We start from the raw sequence: 18,291 nt of genomic DNA on the forward strand, positions 1-18,291 counted from the left end.
TGTACTTTACTTGAGTATTTTCTACTTCTACTCTTTTAGTTACAACTTTAGTTACTTTCCAAATTGTCATAATAAACATGACAAGCTAATAATTATGATATAAAATATGATGCAGTGCTTTATATTGACAAATTACAACAACAAAATGTATTATAATAATAAAAAAGGAGCATTTCTGTACTGTTGTTATTATGATATTCTAATAAAAATATAAATAATGATTGTTGAATGTTAATTAAATAAAAGTGCCTAAGAAGTCCCCAACATGATTCAGGAGTAACGCTAATGATTAAAGTTGCATCAATACGTTTTTGTTGTTGTTCTTTGCCACTTTGTCGAATCGGAACAAGCTTATACACGATATATATATTTAATAAACTCTAGACTCTTTAATGATTATCATGAATCATTATTTTGTCTCTTTTAGTTATTTATATATGCTGTTCTGGCTGTAGTTTTTGCTTGTCCTCTGTCTCATCATCATGCCTTGTTCACTTATCTTCTGTTATGTTGCACTAAAAAACAGAAATAAATTAATAACAATAATAAATAATCTGTTTAGGAAATACATTCACGTTATTTCCATCGTTTATGCATTTTAGTTAATTCTATAGCTCTATTCTGACTCGTCTTGTTTAATGCCAATTCATTCCCAACATATGAGTTAGTTTTATTAAAAATATTTCTACAACAAAATAAATAAATGGAAAAAAAACTCTGTGGAGTGAGGTGGCATTACATTCAGTCATCTGATCCACTGTGGATAGAAACATATGATATATATATATATATATATATATATATATATATATCAGCTGTACATCAGCTGTACAAACTGCCTTCATTCAGAAGATCCCAGGAGAAGTAACGAGAGAAAATCTCTGTAACAGCTTTATGTTTGGCCACAGTGTTGTCTGGTACAGACGTAGGCACAATTGTTGGTACCCTTCCGTTAAAGAAAGAAAAACCCACAATAGTCATTGAAATAACTTGAAACTGACAAAAGTAATAATAAATAAAAATTTACTGAAAATTAACTAATGAAAATCAGATATTGTTTTTGAATTGTGGTTCAGCAGAATCATTTTAAAAAACAAACTAATGAAACTGGCCTGGACAAAAATGATGGTACCCCTAGAAAAGATGCAAAATAGTTTGACCATAGGGACATACTAAACTAAGGTGTGTCCTGTAAATAGCATCACAGGTATCTTCAAACTTGTAATCAGTCAGTCTGCCTATTTAAAGGGTGAAAAGTAGTCACTGTGCTGTTTGGCATCATGGTGTGTACCACACTGAACATGGACCACAGAAAGCTAAGGAGAGAGTTGTCTCAGGAGATCAGAAAGAACATTATAGACCTTCATGTTAAAGGTAAAGGCTATAAGACCATCTCCAAGCAGCCTGATGTTCCTGTGACTACAGCTGCACATATTATTCAGAAGTTTAAGGTCCATGGGACTGTAGCCAACCTCCCTGGACGTGGCCGCAAGAGGAAAATTGATGACATATTGAAGAGACGGATAACACGAATGGTAACCAAAGAGCCCAGAACAACTTCCAAAGAGATTAGAGGTGAACTCCAAGGTCAAGGTACATCAGTGTCAGATCGCACCATCCGTCACTGTTTGAGCCAAAGTGGACTTAATGGAAGACAACCGAGGATGACACCAAATCATAAAAAAGCGAGACTGGAATTTTCCAAAATGCATATTGACAAGCCACAAAGCTTCTGGGAGAATGTCCTTTGGACAGATGAGACAAAACTGGAGCTTTTTGGCAAGTCACATCAGCTCTATGTTCACAGACGCAAAAATGAAGCATCCAAAGAAAAGAACACTGTACCTAATGTGAAACATGGAGGAGGCTCGGTTATATTATGGGGCTGCTTTGCTGCATCTGGCACAGGGTGTCTTGAATCTGTGCAGGGTGCAATGAAATCTCAAGACTATCAAGGCATTCTGGAGCGAAATGTGCTGCCCAGTGTCAGAAAGCTTGGTCTCAGTTGCAGGTCATGGGTCCTCAAACAGGATAATGATCCAAAACACAGCTAAAAACACCCAAGAATGGCTAAGAACAAAACATTGGACTATTCTGAAGTGGCCTTCTATGAGCCCGGATCTAAATCCTATTGAACATCTGTGGAAGGAGCTGAAACATGCAGTCTGGAGAAGGCACCCTTCAAACCTGAGACAGCTGGAGCAGTTTGCTCACGAGGAGTGGGCCAACATACCTGTGGACAGGTGCAGAAGTCTCATTGAGAGTTACAGAAATCACTTGATTGCAGTGATTGCCTCAAAAGGTTGTGCAACAAAATATTAAGTTAAGGGTACCATCATTTTTGTCTAGGCCAGTTTCATTAGTTTTTTTTTTTAAATGATTCTGCTGAACCATAATTCAAAAACAATATCTGATTTTCATTAGTTCATTTTCAGTGAATTTTTATTTATTATTACTTTTGTCAGTTTCAAGTTATTTCAGTGACCATTGTTGGTTTTTCTTTCTTTAACGGAAGGGTACCAACAATTTTGCCTACGTCTGTAAATGTCATTAGTCTGTGATGAAGAGTTCAGAACGTGGAAGGAAAAGACCGGCCAGGGATGCAGCTCTAACAGAAAATGTCCCCAAGTTCCTCATGAATCCCGTTCATTGTGTGTTTTGTTGTTTGTCGGCGTACTCGGGTGGATGTTCTTCTTCTTTCAACCAGTTGTTCACTCATGGATAGAGCAGATCAGTCATCGTCTCGTCACTCAGAACGAGCCTGAACTCGTGTTCCAGCCCAACTGGACCTCTCCCTCTGTACAGTAGGTACCTCGAGTGCCTTTCTTCAAACAGCAGATAATATTTGTCTCTTGACTTGCACTGTGACTTGTAGAACCTTACTAACCCTCCAGATAACCCTCCCACCCGACCCGACCCGTCCTCCCCTGGTCTGTCCCATCCCACCGAGACCCGGACCCGGTCCCTTCACCTCAGGCTGCCAGTAGTCGATGCAAGTGGAAACTACATTTCAGATTATGCCGTTTAGATTGACCAGATAGTGTTTTGTTGTTGTTTATTATAGGAGTTGCCTTAAATGTGTTTTATTTTCATTTTTACGTGATTTCCATTGAGAAGAAGAAAAAAAGGTCGCTGCAGACGCTGGCGAAGGTCAGAGGTCGTTTTTAATAAAGAGGGATTGTTGATGATGAGATCTTTGCTCGGTGTGACAACCAGTCGTTTTGTGATGCACTTTTGGTTTGACCAGTATTATTATTATTATTATTATTATTATTATTATTATTATTATCAGAGTGTAAAATCCGTCAATCGCATTCATGAATCTGGTTCCTGGAGGCGTGTTGGTCCCGACTCGTTGTCCTGTGACTCGTCCATCGTTCCCTCTGTGCCGTGGTTCTTCTTCTTGTGTTTGGGAGGGATGAGTTTGCTAAATCAGGTCATGTGAGCCGCAGCCTGTGTGTGAACAAACTAACCTGCACCCCGACGGGCAGACTTAGCTTACCCGATTAGCAACATCTGTCCACTCAGTCTGGTGGAGCGCATGCCTTCTTATGCAAATTTTTATACAAGATTTGTCAAATCTTTTTAATATGCATTTGTTTTGTTTTTTAAGTTTTTATGTGAAACTCAAGTCACCTTTTTTTCTTTGAACATTCAAACGTGTGCAGTTTAGCGGTGCGGTGGTCATCCAGCGTGAACATTTCTTCCTGACATCATGTTTTAGTGTCAGTTTTGATTTGGCTAATGCACCATGCTGAATGTTGGGATCCCAGCAGGGCTGAGGCCGAGTCCTCGCTTTCTATTTAGTCTAAAAGTGAATTTATCCAAAGAACACTGCAAATGTGCATTTCTGTTTGGAAGCCTTTTACGTAGTCGAAGCATATCATTAGAAGTTAATTTCTGCGTCAGCATCGTGTGCGTTCACCGAGCTGGAAGAAGACCATTAGTGGGCAGCTGAGAGCTCTTCAGTCAGTATGTGAGGACGTCTTATATGCATTAATTCAGACATGTCCAGTTCCTTCTGTGGCCGATTCTTCTGGAAGCATCCTGTAAAGTCGCTCACTCCGACTCTAGTCTTTTTAGTTTTAAAGCGATCAAGTCATGATTGTGGCCTTCTAGTATTCTGTCGATACATGACATCATCAACCCGTTGTTACCGCTCACATCCATCCTGTCCGGATCCAACCGTACACCTGAAGCTTCTTACCTCATCCACAGCTAATTCCATCGGGGGCGTGTTGAGTGCAAAAAAAAAATAAATGAAAAATAAAAGAAGTCTTTTTTTAATCTTCCATTTGGTGAGATGCATTGTAGCGATATGAATAAAGAAAAAGTTCACCTGGTGTGCTGAATAATGTGTAAATTGGTAATTACACAATCTGAATATTTGTATAATTGTTTGTATTTTTTCATAATGATTTTGGAAAGGAACGTGTTTATTTTTTTGACTTCTGTTCCAGATGTGTCTTCTGTTGGCCTGACATTGTGACTGGTCTGGTGGGATTCTTACCTCTGTATTGAGCCTCTTCTGTGATGAATTCTTTGTATGCAGTGTTTAGGAAATACTGTAGGGAACATGGGGAGGAGTTGATATTAGGAGCATTTGATCAATTTGTATTTATTTATTTTATCATTTTGTTAATAAATTGTGAAAAGCAGCATGTCGACTTTGTAACTGTTTTAAATCTGGCTAAAGTTCACCTGATAATCAGATGTAAAGGGATTCACCCTTACAAACAAGAAGTTTGTTCAAGTGTGCTATTAGTATTTTTATTATATTCATATACTTTCAGTTTACTTTTTATGTACTTATTAGAGATATGCTTAACAAAATTATACTTAAAGGTCCCATATTGTAAAAAGTAGGATTTTCATGTCTTTTATATTATAAAGCAGGTTTAAGTGCTTTATAAATACTGTGAAAGTATCAAAGCGCTCAATATACAGAGAAATACACACAGCCCGTATTCAGAAATTGTGCGTTTGAAACAAGCCGTTAAGATTTCTGTCTAATTTGTAATGTCACAATATTTAGACCATTACACGGTTTTAAACGTAAACATCCTAAATGTGTCCCTGTTTATTCCTGTTTGCAGTGTATGTTAATGACATCAGCTGACAGGAAGTAAACGTGGACCCAAACTGTTGCCAGGCTACGCAATTCCGTTGAAATGCACTAAAATGGAGCATTTCAGACAGAGGGTAAATACAGGTATATTCAAGCAGACAGAATGAGGAAAATAACGTTTTTTTTTAACATTACAGCAGGTAAACTTGTTTTAGTAGAAACACAAAATACAAGTATGAACCTGAAAATGAGCATGATATGGGACCTTTAAGTATACTTGGTTTATACTGACAAATATACATAAAAGTCTAAGTGTGCTTGGCAAGTATACAGAAAAATTCAAGTATACTTGATTTATACTGAAAAGTTTACAGAAAAGTATATTTGGCTGAGTACCAGATTAATTAATGTTTAATTCTGATTTATGACTAAAACAACTTGAAACACAGTGCTTCATGGGACACTTTAATTTTCCAGTTGAAGCTTTAATCTCATTTCTAATGATGAATTACAGTGAACAGATGATGTGAAATAAAATCTCTTTAACACTTTACATGAATAAACAAATCAATGTTTGAACCTGCTGTTCAAATACACAGAAACTTCACATTAAAGATATAATCAATAATCAATAATGGTAAACCAAAGAGTAGCCCCTCCCACCACCATCATGTTACTAAATAAACCCATAATCCATGCAGCCAGGCACAAAGAAACAGGAACTCTGCTGACTGCAATGATGACGAGTCCGTCTACGACTAACGGGTCCTGAGTTATGGAAGAGGCGGGGCTAAAGTTTAGGGGCGGAGCTATGAGTGTGTATTGGCATGTAAAGGTCCTCAGACCTGGACCGTAGGCCCCGTTCAGACCTGGACTATAAGCCCTGTTCAGACCTGGTATTAACATGCGTCCTCAGTGATCACAAGAGGACAGCTCTAAGTACAGGTGTGAACGCACTAAAGACACATTGAGATCAGATCCCTCAGACCACATTCAGAGGTGGTCTGGGTCTCATATGACCTCATTCTTTTAGCAGTGTGTAGTGAATGTGTCCTGGTCCACATTAAGGACCGTCTACTCTACTGACGTCCCGCTGGGATCCGCAGGTCTCTGAGTCCTCAGGTGAATAGACAGGAAGACGCCTGGCGTCATGGTAACGACCTCTGTGCTCTACTGTATCCTGTCAGCGTGCCACAATGACCCTGAAGGCTATGCCGTCTGGAGAATTGAACTCCAGGTAGGTGCAACCTTGGCGGACAGGCGGATGGGTAGTGGCCAGACGAAAAGATACCCAACCTTACCCCAGCTATGGGTCAAATAGTCGGCGAGACGAGAGCCGTAGCCTAGTAAGGCAACTCATCTAAGAGAAGTTTCACTCTGAAATCAAAATCACGGGCAGAACGGGCTCGTTAGCTGTGGCAGGCAACCCATCTATTGGAAGGAAACCATAAATAAATTACCCCGGTCCACCAGGATGGAGGTTGAGCAAGAGGGTAATCTCCTCTTCTTGTAAAAAATAATGTGATTACGGAAACAAGGACTAATAATATTTTGACTCATCTTGAAACCTCAGAGTACCAGCAGAGTTTTGCTAGCATGAATGTCGTCAGTGAAAGCCAAATGGAAGCTGACAACAGGAAGAGTATTCTGGGCACAAGATCTTTGATGAAAGTAGGTTGTTGGAATGTTCGTACAATGTATGAGACCGGAAAGCAAGCACAGATGTTGAGGGAAATGAAGAACTACAAGCTCCACATCCTTGGTATCAGTGAGTGTAGATGGACAGGGTTTGGAAAGAATGTGGCACAATCCGGAGAGTCAATCTTGTATTCTGGAAGAAAGGATGACAAACATCGGGAGGGTGTTGCTATTATTCTCAATAAGAGAGCTGCTAAATCCTTGATTGAATACCATCCAGTCAGCGAAAGGATAATAAGAGCACGTCTGAACACCAAGCCGATAAAGACTTCCATCATTCAATGCTATTCCCCAACCAATGACGCTGAAGAAGAGGTGAAACAGGAATTTTACGAGAGGCTACAAGCAGAAATAGAAAGAATCCCAAAGCAAGACCTCACAATTATTATGGGAGACTTTAATGCAAAAGTGGGAGGAGAAAATCTGGGAAACGAGAGGATAATGGGGAAGCATGGCTGTGGCACTATGAATGAAAATGGAGAACACCTTGTGGAATTCTGTGGCCTAAATAACCTTGTGATAGGTGGAACTTTATTCCCACACAAAGATATCCACAAACTGACATGGGTGTCACCTGGAGGAAAAGACAAGAACCAAATTGATCATATAATGATCAATGGCAAATGGAGAAGGTCTTTGCAAGATGTAAGAGTGAGACGAGGAGCTGATGTAGGAAGTGACCATCATCTCGTTACTGCTAACTTCAGGCTTAAATTGATGAAATCTGTGTCACCACCCATCAGCAATAGAAGATTTGACATTGGAAAATTACAGGATGCAAAGGGAAAACAGGACTTCAAACTGGAACTAAGAAACAGATTTCAAGCTTTAGATAGTTTAAATAGAGAGGATGACAATATAGAAACAGTAAATGATCAGTGGCAACAAGTGCAAGATGTGTACAGAAAGACAAGCGAGAAAGTCTTGGGTTACAAACGACAGGTGCACAAAGAATGGATAACACCTGGAACTTGGAAATTGATAGACAACAGAAAAGACCTGAAAAAGAAAATATGCCAGACACATTCAGAGAGAGTGAAAGAAAGACTCCGAGAACAATATTCTGCATGTAACAGAGAAGTCAAAAAAGCCTTAAGAAAGGATAGACGAGAGTTTACAGATGGATTAGCTAGAGAGGCTGAGAAGGCAGCTACAGAACAGAAGATGGGGCAGGTCTATCAAATAACGAAGAAACTGTGTGGAAAGAAAAACAACAGGAGTATGCCAGTGAGAGACAAAGACGGTGTAATGTTAACATCAGAAAAGGAACAACAACTTAGATGGACGGAACACTTCAAAGAGGTGCTCAACAGAGCTGAGCCAGAAACAACAGCAGATATATCTGAAGCCGACGAAGATCTAGAAATCAGCACCGAGGCACCCGCAAGAGTTGAAATCGAATTAGCCATCAAAAGTTTAAAGAACAACAAAGCTCCAGGAAATGACCAACTATCAGCAGAACTATTTAAAAATGATCCAACCATTGCGGCTAACATTCTACATCCATTGTTTGAGAAGATATGGCAAAATGACACCATCCCAAATACTTGGCAAGAAGGAACCATCATCAAGCTACCCAAGAAAGGAGACCTAACCAATTGTAACAACTGGAGGGGAATTACATTACTTTCCATCCCAAGCAAAATATTCTGCAAAATATTGATGAACAGAATGAAAACAGCAGTGGACAACATACTGAGGAAAGAACAGGCAGGATTTAGGAAAGGAAAAAGCTGCAATGACCATATTTTTGTATTAAGAAATATCATCGAGCAATGTACAGAGTGGCAGAGACAACTCATCATCAACTTCATTGATTTCGAGAAGGCATTTGATAGCCTCCACAGGGACAGTCTTTGGAAAATTCTCCGACATTATGGAATACCAGCAAAGATAGTATCACTTGTGAAAGTGTTCTACACTGACTTCAGATGCATAGTAGGATGCACGAAAGACACTAGCTTCCTTGTTAAATCAGGAGTGAGACAGGGGTGTGTGATGTCGTCCCTGTTGTTCATTGTAGTTGTGGACTGGGTAATGCGAAAAACCCTAAACAACTCAAACACTGGCATCAGATGGACCCTCTTTTCCAACTTAGAGGACTTAGACTATGCTGACGACCTTGCTCTCCTATCACATCTACCAAGTCACATGCAAGACAAAACATCTAGACTACAGAAGAATGCAAGCATGCTGGGACTTAAGATCAACATCAAGAAAACAGAAGTCATGCCCCTCAACACGAAAGAAACACCTGTCATAAAGCTAAATGGACAACAACTGACATGCACGTCATCTTTCACATACCTCGGAAGCCGGGTAACATCAGATGGTGGAGCTGACCAAGACATTATGGCTAGATTAGGAAAAGCAAGGACAGCATTTCTAAGACTTGGAAACATCTGGAAGTCAACACACATAACTAGAAACACCAAGTTAAAGTTATACAACAGCTGTGTACTATCAGTACTTCTATATGGTGCCGAATGCTGGAAAATGACTGAAAAAGACATAGGCAAGCTTTCTAGCTTTCACAACACCCGCCTCAGAAAGATCATGAGGATATTCTGGCCTAGAAAGATCACAAACCATGAACTACACAAAACGACAGAGTGCTTAGACATGGAAACAATATTAATAAGAAGAAGATGGAGATGGCTTGGACATGTATTAAGGAAACCATCTGATGACATGACAAAAGTGGCATTGCGTTGGACACCGGAGGGAAAACGCAAAAGAGGGAGGCCCAAAACAACCTGGAGGCGAACCATCGAAGGAGAGATGAAGACGAGAGGATACAGCTGGAACAGCATTGAGAAGAAAGCAAACAACAGAGATGAGTGGAGATCATTAGTCCTTGCCCTATGTGCCACTAGGCGCAACAAGGACTAAGTAAGTAAGTAAGTAAATTGTAGCGATATGAATAAAGAAAAAGTTCACCTGGTGTGCTGAATAATGTGTAAATTGGTAATTACACAATCTGAATATTTGTATAATTGTTTGTATTTTTTCATAATGATTTTGGAAAGGAATGTGTTTATTTTTTTGACTTCTGTTCCAGATGTGTCTTCTGTTGGCCTGACATTGTGACTGGTCTGGTGGGATTCTTACCTCTGTATTGAGCCTCTTCTGTGATGAATTCTTTGTATGCAGTGTTTAGGAAATACTGTAGGGAACATGGGGAGGAGTTGATATTAGGAGCATTTGATCAATTTGTATTTATTTATTTTATCATTTTGTTAATAAATTGTGAAAAGCAGCGTGTCGACTTTGTAACTGTTTTAAATCTGGCTAAAGTTCACCTGATAATCAGACGTAAAGGGATTCACCCTTACAAACAAGAAGTTTGTTCAAGTGTGCTATTAGTATTTTTATTATATTCATATACTTTCAGTTTACTTTTTATGTACTTATTAGAGATATACTTAACAAAATTTTACTTAAAGGTCCCATATTGTAAAAAGTAAGATTTTCATGTCTTTTATATTATAAAGCAGGTTTAAGTGCTTTATAAATACTGTGAAAGTATTGAAGCGCTCAATATACAGAGAAATACACACAGCCCATATTCAGAAATTGTGCATTTGAAACAAGCCGTTAGGATTTCTGTCCCATTTGTGATGTCACAAATATACAATATTTAGACCATTACACGGTTTTACATGTAAACATTCTAAATGTGACCCAGTTTATTCCTGTTTGCAGTGTATGTTAATGACATCAGCTGACAGGAAATAAACATGGACCCAAACTGTTGCCAGGCAACGCAATTCCGTTGAAATGCACTAAAACGGAGCATTTCAGACATAGGGTAAATACAGGTATATTCATGCAGACAGAATGAGGAAAATAAAGTTTTTTTTTTAACATTACAGCATGTAAACATGTTCTAGTAGAAACACAAAATACAAGTATGAACCTGAAAATGAGCATGATATGGGACCTTTAAGTATACTTGGCTTATACTGACAAGTATACATAAAAGTCTAAGTGTGCTCGGCTTATACTGACAAATAAACAGAGAAGTGTGTGCTTGGTAAATACATAGACAAATTCAAGTATACTTGGCTTACACTGACAAGTATAAAGAGAAGTCTAAGTGTACTTGGCTTATACTGAAAAGTTTACAGAAAAGTATATTTGGCTGAGTACCAGATTAATTAATGTTTATTTCTGATTTATCATTAAAACAACTTGACACACAGTGCTTCATGAGACACTTTAATTTTCCAGTTGAAGCTTTAATCTCATTTCTAATGATGAATTACAGTGAACAGATGATGTGAAATAAAATTTCTTTAACACTTTACATGAATAAACAAATCAATGTTTGAACCTGCTGTTCAAATACACAGAAACTTCACATTAAAGATATAATCAATAATCAATAATGGTAAACCAAAGAGTAGCCCCTCCCACCACCATCATGTTACTAAATAAACCCATAATCCATGCAGCCAGGCACAAAGAAACAGGAACTCTGCTGACTGCAATGATGACGAGTCCGTCTACGACTAACGGGTCCTGAGTTATGGAAGAGGCGGGGCTAAAGTTTAGGGGCGGAGCTATGTGTGTGTATTGGCATGTAAATGTCCTCAGACCTGGACCATAGACCCCGTTCAGACCTGGACCATATAGGCCCCGTTCAGACCTGGACCATAGATCCTGTTCAGACCTGGACCGTAGGCCCTGTTCAGACCTGGACCATAGGCCCTGTTCAGACTTGGACCTGGACCGTAGGCCCTGTTCAGACCTGGACCATAGGCCCCGTTCAGACCTGGACCATAGGCCCTGTTCAGACCTGGACCATAGGCCCTGTTCAGACCTGGACCTGGACCATATGCCCTGTTCAGACCTGGACCATAGGCCCCGTTCAGACCTGGACCGTAGGCCCTGTTCTGACCTGGACCATAGAGGCCCCGTTCAGACCTGGACCATAGACCCTGTTCTAGACCTGGACCATAGACCCTGTTCAGACCTGGTTCCAAAGGCCCCGTTCAGACCTGGACCATAGAACCTGTTCAGACCTGGACCGTAGGCCCCGTTCAGACCTGGACCATAGGCCCTGTTCAGACCTGGACCATATAGGCCCCGTTCAGACCTGGACAGTAGGCCCCGTTAAGACCTGGACCGTAGGCCCTGTTCAGACCTGGACCGTAGGCCCCGTTCAGACCAGGACCATATAGGCCCTGTTCAGACCTGGACCATATAGGCCCCGTTCAGACCTGGACCGTAGGCCCCGTTCAGACCTGGACCATAGGCCCCGTTCAGACCTGGACCATAGGCCCCGTTCAGACCTGGACCGTAGGCCCTGTTCAGACCTGGTATTAACATTCGTCCTCAGTGATCACAAGTGGACAGCTCTAAGTACAGGTGTGAACGCACTAAAGACGCATTGAGATCAGATCCCTCAGACCACATTCAGAGGTGGTCTGGGTCTCATATGACCTCATTCTTTTAGCAGTGTGTAGTGAATGTGTCCTGGTCCACATTAAGGACCGTCTACTCTACTGACGTCCCGCTGGGATCCGCAGGTCTCTGAGTCCTCAGGTGAATAGACAGGAGGACGCCTGGCGTCATGGTAACGACCTCTGTGCTCTACTGTATCCTGTCAGTACAACTGTGTTTTATTTAAATATATCTTGTTTCTAGGCTACATATCTACAGACCATCAGACTACTATACACTGTAAAAGAAAAAAAGTGTAAAATAATGGAAATTTTCCAGCAGCAGGGGCGCCAGAAAATGTCTGTTAAAAAATGGGAAAAATACTGTCCGTTAATTAACATAAATAAACTGTAAAAAAAAAAAACAGTAATTATCTTTATATAATTAGCCTTTATTACTGTAATATTACAAAAAATATTTTACTTTTAACATATATATTTATTGTTAGAATAGTCATACACCGTAAATCTAAGACCATTTACATAAAAATCACAAATGAAACATTTAATTTTACGTTGCAAAAGCCGAAATTTACATTAACTCTCAGAAGTTTTGCAAAACAAATCTGTATTTTTACAAGAAATATTTTTAGAATTCCATGAAATCCTTTTCTTCTAACATAAATGAATTGTTAACATAGAGTCATAAACATCTAAAAAACAGAATAATGATCTTAAAAAATGATCAAAAAAAGCTTAAATACAGATATTTACTATTGTGATTACAAAAAAATACTGTAAATCTAAGACCATTTACATATAAATCACAAATTAAACATGTAATTTAAAAAAAAAAAAATGCTGTCATTTTGAAATACAGACAAAAAATTTAAAATTTCATGTAAAAAACTGTAAAAAAAGTTTTTTTTTTTTAAATTGTAGTCAGGGGAAGGTCATTATTATCAGACTGTTGGAAATGTGTCTGTGTTTTTGTTCTGCTGCTTTGCACGGAGCTTATACCCGCTCACTCTCTCACATCCCCGGCTCTCTGACGGTACAATAACCTTTTATTTTGATGTTAATAAAATGTTAATAAAATGTACCTGAATTCACAAATATGTAGGATATTACTACTGACATTCCTGTAATGTTACATCACAACGTCTGCTGTAGTAGCCGTGTGTTTACTACGTGTTTATTTACATATAGAGCGGGGAAGTCACCACCATCGGCATCACCAATCATCACCATCACCATCACCATCACCATCACCATCACCATCACCATAATAACCATCACCATCACCATCACCATCATCACCATCACCATTACCATCATCACCATCACCATCACCATCACCATCATCACCATCACCATCACCATCACCATCACCATCACCATCACTATCACCATCACCATCACCATAATAACCATCACCATCACCATAATAACCATCACCATCACCATCACCATCATCACCATCACCATCACCATCACCATCACCATCACCATAATAACCATCACCATCACCATCACCATCACCATCACCATCACCATCACCATCACCACCATCACCATCGTCACCGTCACCGTCACCGTCACCGTCACCGTCACCGCCACCGCCACCACCATCACCATCACCATCACCATCATCACCATCACCATCACCATCACCATCACTATCACCATCACCATCACCATAATAACCATCACCATCACCATCACCATCACCATCACCATCACCATCACCATCACCATCACCATCACCATCATCACCATCACCATCATCACCATCACCATAACCATCATCACCATCGCCATCGCCATCGCCATCGCCATCGTCACCGTCACCGTCACCGTCACCGTCACCGCCACCGTCACCATCACCATCACCATCATCACCATCACCATCACCATCACCATAACAACCATCACCATCACCATAATAACCATCACCATCACCATCATCACCATCACCATCACCATCACCATCACCATCACCATCATCACCATCACCATCACCATCACCACCATCATCACCATCATCACCATCACCATCACCATCACCATCACCATCACCATCACTATCACCATCACCATCACCATAATAACCATCACCATCACCATAATAACCATCACCATCACCATCACCATCATCACCATCACCATCACCATCACCATCACCATCACCATAATAACCATCACCATCACCATCACCATCACCATCACCATCACCATCACCACCATCACCATCGTCACCGTCACCGTCACCGTCACCGTCACCGTCACCGTCACCGTCACCGCCACCGCCACCACCATCACCATCACCATCATCACCATCACCATCACCATCACCATCACTATCACCATCACCATCACCATAATAACCATCACCATCACCATCACCATCACCATCACCATCACCATCACCATCATCACCATCACCATCATCACCATCACCATAACCATCATCACCATCGCCATCGCCATCGCCATCGCCATCGTCACCGTCACCGTCACCGTCACCGTCACCGTCACCGCCACCGTCACCATCACCATCACCATCATCACCATCACCATCACCATCACCATAACAACCATCACCATCACCATCACCATCACCACCATCATCATCATCATCATCACCATCACCATCACCATCACCATCACCATCACCATCACCATCACCATCACAACCATCACCATCACCATAATAACCATCACCATCACCATCATCACCATCACCATCATCATCACCATCACCATCACAACCATCACCATCACCATAATAACCATCACCATCACCATCATCACCATCACCATCACCATCACCATCACCATCACCATCACCATCACCATCACCATCACCATCATCACCATCACCATCACCACCATCACCATCACCATCATCATCACCATCACCATCACCATCACCATCACCATCACCAACACCATCACCATCACCATCACCATCACCATCATCACCATCATCATCATTCTGTTGTCCTACAGTCACAGAGAACTTCACTGGTAAAACCTTCAGTGGGAGATCATCCCAGTTGGCAATGTATGGAAACATCCTCTCAATGAAAGTGTGTGTGTAGGTGTGTATGTGTGTGTTAGTATCAGGATCAGAGAACGACAGCTTTCCTTCGTTCCAGTCCAGATTCACTCTGATCCTCTGGAGCTTCTTCTGGACTACGAGAAAAGTGGATTGAAGTGGTGGGGAGAATGCTCTGTATTTACCATCACTGAACCTTATTTTCCATAATCCAGACAGTATTAATCCCTTCCTCTGGACAGACTCTGCTAACACACCCACTGACCAGTATGTACTGTCTCCAACCTGGACGTCCCAGCTGTGTGTCCCTGAGTTAAAGCCCTCAGAGCCCAGGATAGAGTAGCAACCACCAATCCTCTCTGGATTATCAGGAAGCTGCTGTCTCTCTGTTCCTCGTCTCACACTGGCCAGATCTTCAGACAGGATGAGTACTGTATCAGCAGTGTTTTGGTCCAGAATCACAGGAGTGTAGGAGACCATGTCCTTCATCTTGTTCCAGATGTTGAAGGTCAGGTTGCCCAGGTGTTTGGCCTGGTCTATCAGAGCTCCTGAGAGCAGCTGTGGATCCTCCAGCAGGGGGCGCTGCTGGACTCTTTCCACTGCAGCCTTGTAGTTGAGCAGGAATGAGACGTCTTCAGCTCTCAGCTCGTCCTCTGTGGCTCTGACTGTGTCTGAAAGAGCTGCTATCTCTCTGCTCACAGCCTCCACCTTCTCCTTCATCATCTGACTCTTCTGCTCCTCTTCCTCCCTCAGTGCAGCCATCCTGGCCTCCTCTTCCTCTTCTAGAAACTGGTGAAGCTTCTTAAACTGCTCCTTAATCTGCCTCTCTGTGTGTCGGGCCTGGACCTTCATGTGTTCTGCTGTTTGATCAAACTTCACTTTAACTTGTTTAAAAACCTTTAACTTCTCCTTTAAGGGCTCCAGAGTTTCCTGAAGTTCCTTCTTGTGTTGTCGTGCAGCTTCATCGATGGGTCTGAATCTGTGGTCGGTGTGTTTTTCTGAATCTCTGCAGACGAGACACACCGGCTGCTGATGGTCCAGACAGAAGAGTTTGAGTTTCTCAGAGTGCAGACTGCAGAGAGCCTCTGAAGATCTCTGATCTCTCTCCTGTAAGAAACTCTCACACACGTTCTTTAAATCAAAGTTAGGAGGTAGGAAGCCCTTTGAATGTCTTTTCTTACAAAGTGGACACTCTTGGACGTGTTTCTCTGTCCACCAGCTCTGCAGACAGACTTTACAGAAGCTGTGGCTACATGACAGGATGACAGGATCTTTAAAGACGTCGTGGCAGACAGAACAGCAGAGATCGTCCTCTAATCTGGAAGCCATTTAGTCTCTGAGTGAAGCTGAAAACACAGCAGGCAGACGGCTCAGCCACTCCCTGTTCCCTGAAAGTTACTTTCACTTTGAGTCTTTGTTCTTGTAAAACTCTGGTTCAGTTTGTGGATTCAGCAGCTGGTTGAAGTGGTAGTATTCCAGTATTCCCAGTATTCCCTCCTGGAGATGTCCTCTCTATACGGAAGTGGTGGTTTTGGTCTGAAGGTGAATCTGATCGTCCTCAGTGTGTGTGTGTGTCGTCTCAGTGAGGCAGAATAACAACCTGTTTCCTGGTTTGTCTCGAGGATATTAAATGAAGGCTGAGACGCCGTCTTTGACCTCGTGGAGTTATGACTCATGCTCAGTGCGACTGGAGCTGTGATGTTGGAGGGTTACAGCAGAGGATACTAGAAATAAAGGGATGGTTCCCACTCAGGTGTTCTTTGGGTGGACTCGGACTGACTGACCTTTTTGGGTATGATTTCTATTTCAATTTCATTTTTCAACATGCTTTTGTATTAACCTTCTGAGACCCGACCAACTTCACTGTTTTTCAGTTTTAAAACTAGAGTAAAGATACTGGTATCTAGAAAACCTAAAGAATCCATTGATACCAACCATGTCATACTAGCTTGTCAGGAAGGAGGCTAAATAACGCTCCAAACTTACGCCATCCATCCTCTGAATGCTCTAGGTCTCTAGTTTGTGGCTGTAAAGTTTCATGAGGCTGTGATTATCCTAGAGGTCACCACAGGTCATTTTATACAGTGAGGTCACGTTTCAAAAACTGGTCTCACTACAATGAAATGTCTACTATGGGGACTAACATCATCACACATGAATACAGTTGGGCTCATTGGATCCACAAGAGTCTCAGCTTTACAGTGAAACCCAATTTATGTAATTCAAGACTGTTTAGGGACCCCAGTATGCAGAAATATTTAAATACACTATTTTAGAATAGGAGACAACAACACATTTATACTGCATTCAAAAACCTGCATGTGATTATATTAACATGGGCGTGTCTGTAAAGGGGAGACTCGTGGGTACCCATAGAACCCATTTTCGTTCACATATCTGGGGGTCAGAGGTCAAGGGACCCCTGATGAGTTGACTCTCAGTGAGATTAAACATTTTCTGTTCACTGTACATGACTTTTTGTTGTTTATAATACATGTAACACATTGCTACACAAATACATTTGCTTTAAACACATGTACATATCTGTGTACTATTGTACAGTATTGACTTTTGCCAGTAAACTTTGACCAACTGTTGAAATGGGAATGTAAAAAGCTCTGTGTGATATATAACAGCGTTCAGCTAGACAGAACTGACATCCTGGTGTAGTACAGTAAGCAGTCAGTGTCAACAAAACAGATTTTAGTATATAACAAACATTTCCAGGGTTGATGGTGAAAAAACACGTAATCATTTTGACCAGTCCGGCTCACATGATGACAAAACAACTTTTCATTTTGGTGCCGTTGGCCAGTTTACTGACACAATAACTAGATTTTGAAGCATGAATGAAGTGTTTAGCGTGATTTACTACGTTTTGCAGACATGTAATAGAGTTGTGATGTCCCATCAAACAGTTGTGATAATTGCATTTACAGTTTAGAGAAAGTTAAGACTGTTTCAAGAAATGAGCCAAAGCGACTGAGAAAAACTGTAGTTCTGTTAGAGTTTGTGTCTCTATTGTTGTCTTTATTTTCTGCTGTGTGGACACAATGACTGAGAGGAGCCACTAGAGG

At 41.1% G+C, this 18,291-nt stretch overlaps 1 long non-coding RNA gene across 1 annotated transcript; it reads right to left on the minus strand.

Moving 5' to 3' along the window:
- Positions 1-10,971: 10,971 nt before the first annotated feature.
- Positions 10,972-11,742, minus strand: LOC119486398. The gene is made up of 2 exons (XR_005206528.1): positions 11,544-11,742; positions 10,972-11,367 (listed from the first exon to the last, which is right to left on the minus strand). It is a non-coding gene; the product is annotated as an uncharacterized LOC119486398 (long non-coding RNA).
- Between the last annotated feature and the right edge of the window lie 6,549 nt (positions 11,743-18,291).

The sequence above is a fragment of the Sebastes umbrosus genome, chromosome 4 (assembly GCF_015220745.1).
Source record: "Sebastes umbrosus isolate fSebUmb1 chromosome 4, fSebUmb1.pri, whole genome shotgun sequence".
Taxonomy (NCBI): Eukaryota; Metazoa; Chordata; class Actinopteri; order Perciformes; family Sebastidae; genus Sebastes; species Sebastes umbrosus.